Source organism: Excalfactoria chinensis, chromosome 1 (genome assembly GCF_039878825.1).
Source record: "Excalfactoria chinensis isolate bCotChi1 chromosome 1, bCotChi1.hap2, whole genome shotgun sequence".
Taxonomy (NCBI): Eukaryota; Metazoa; Chordata; class Aves; order Galliformes; family Phasianidae; genus Excalfactoria; species Excalfactoria chinensis.
This window is the reverse complement of record NC_092825.1, coordinates 113,610,595-113,613,072: the sequence shown is the minus strand read 5'-3', so window position 1 is coordinate 113,613,072 and position 2,478 is coordinate 113,610,595.

Below are 2,478 nucleotides of genomic sequence, written 5' to 3'. Positions count from 1 at the left end.
CGCCGGCCGCAGCTGCTCCCCACGGGCGCGGCGGAGAGAAAGGGCGGGCGGCCCGGAAGGGGAGGGACGGGACGGGGCGGGCCGTGCTCCGCCTTGTTCTTCTCCTCCTCCTCTTGTAGCCGCTCCGCACATCGATCTGCCCTCGGGCACTGCTCGGCTGCCAGGAAGTTCACAGAGGCCTCACAGCCTGGAGGTTCCGTGACAAAGTTCGTGGAGCCATATTGGCTCCTGTGGTGGGGCCGCACGACCCCGGGCTGACAAAGGCTGGATGCAGAGGAACGGAGGTGTCGCGGCCGTGGCTTGTCGCTTACTCCATCCAGATGCATCCCGTGCCTGCATTTACTTTACTTCTTGGAGTGCCCAAGTGTGTGCCCAGCACTCTGCTTCTCCAGAGAGAGAATTGAGCCCAGCAGCATGAGCGCTTCCCTTCCTGGGCTGTCAGCATACACACCTCATGTTGGTCACTGGCTGGCCAAGCGGGTTTGGTGTTGGAGCTAGTGCTTCTTTCATGCACTGATGTATAAGGAAGCCTTTCAAAATGGAGTTAATGCTGTGATTGGAAAGCGCAAAAATAGATTTAATGCAGAGTGAAATAACATGTAAAATGAGATAGCAACTTTATCTACTTTATGCTGCTCAGCATCTGAGGCCGTTGGTTGAGGGCTGTGAGTACCATTTTGGCGCACTATCAGACCTTAACAGAAAATGAACTGAGATCGGGCACAGGGAGGTGCATTAGCCTCATTCTAAGCACAGGGTTGATGCTGTTTTTTGTGTTCACATGAGCTGCAGGAAGGTGGGTGATACCTGATACAGCCTCCTTATCGTTTTGCAGGCAGGTGACATCTGATCTGGTGCAGAGCTTGCCAAAACCAAGCCAGCTTGTCAACATCTTTTAAAAAGAAACAAGGCAGAAAAAGAGCCGGAGTCCATACTGTGTTATATCCTCCTGACAGTCCTGATCCAGCTCGTCAAACCACAGCCTAGCAGTGTGAAGTTAGATGTTTGTCCTCCCTAGGTGCAGACATTACTTCCTCTCCATAAGCTCCTGGTTAGATGTAGCTCACAGAAGTGGTCCCAATTCCCTCATGTTTCCAGTGTGGACTGCTGACTTGGACAATCCATCAACTTCTGGCACCTGGCTGACATCTTCCTGCCAACCCCTTACAGGGCCAGATCCTTTAGCTGAGTATTATCTTCAGATCAGCTTCTTCTAGACCTCGGCAGAATTGCTGCTCTTGGGACTGAGGCATCCCTTCACAGCTTCAGTCCTTTATACACTCACTCAAACACAAGGATAGCGGATGATCTGCTGGAGAGGAGCTCTGTGGAGAAGCACCTGGGGGTCATGATAGACAGAGGGTGGCCGTGAGACAGAGGTGCACCTTGTGGCCAAGAAGGCCAATGGGGCCCTGGGTTGCATTAAAAAGAGCATGGTCAGCAGGTTGATCTTCCATGTACTCTGCCCTGGTGTAGCCACATTTAGACTACTGTGCCTCCTCCCCAGTTAAAAAAAGGACAAGGATCTCCTAGAACTCTTTTTAAAACAAGTAGCCTTCCCAATTAAAAGGGATTGCAGAAGATATACTGAACTGTTTGATTCAGAAGTACAGTCACAAATCGCACAAACCAATGCCTCCTGCTTCTTTGCCTGTTGGTATTGTTGTTATTAGAAGCTCAGGGTGAGTCTTAGACTCCTAGAACATAGAACATCCCCAGTTGGAAGGGACCCACAGGAATCACGGAGTCCAACCCCTGGCTCCACACAGCACCACCCAAACAAACCCTATATCTGAGCACGCTGTCCAGACGCTCCTTGAACTCCAGCACTGGGGGCCGTGCCCACAGCCCTGTGCATCCCGTTCCATGCCCACCGCCCTGTGGTGCAGCCCCTTTCCCTGCCCCCCAGCTGCCCCTCCCCTGGCACAGCTCCATGCCGTTCCCTCGGGTCCTGTCGCTGTCACACACAGCAGAGCTCAGCGCTGCGCCTCCGCTCCCTGTCAGGAGCTGCAGCCGCCATCAGGCCTCCATCAGCTCCTCTACTCCTCTGCTCTCTTCTGAGCAAACACAGCCGTTTATGTGTCTTGCCCTGGACCTTTCACCATCTTTGTAACCCTCCTTTGGACATTCTCTAATAGTTTTATGTCCTTCTTATCTTGTGATGTCCAAAACTGCACACGGCGCTCAAGGTGAGGCTGCACCACCTGGTGAAATTAAGACTGGAGAAAGAGAGACCAGGAAAATGGGACTAACAGAAAAGGATTTGGTCTTATTCCCAGCTGCAACTGGTGCAGTGGTTTGCCTGTTCCCTATGAGCAAGGAGGCAATTACTACCCTGCAACTCAGAAGTTAGCAGATGCCTCACTTGAAGCAACAGTGGTTCAAAGGAGTAAGCATCGCCAACCCATCTCTGTGCACATGTGATAAACTTATACATCACACACACTAACTGATGCTTCATATCTCTTTGAATTCTGC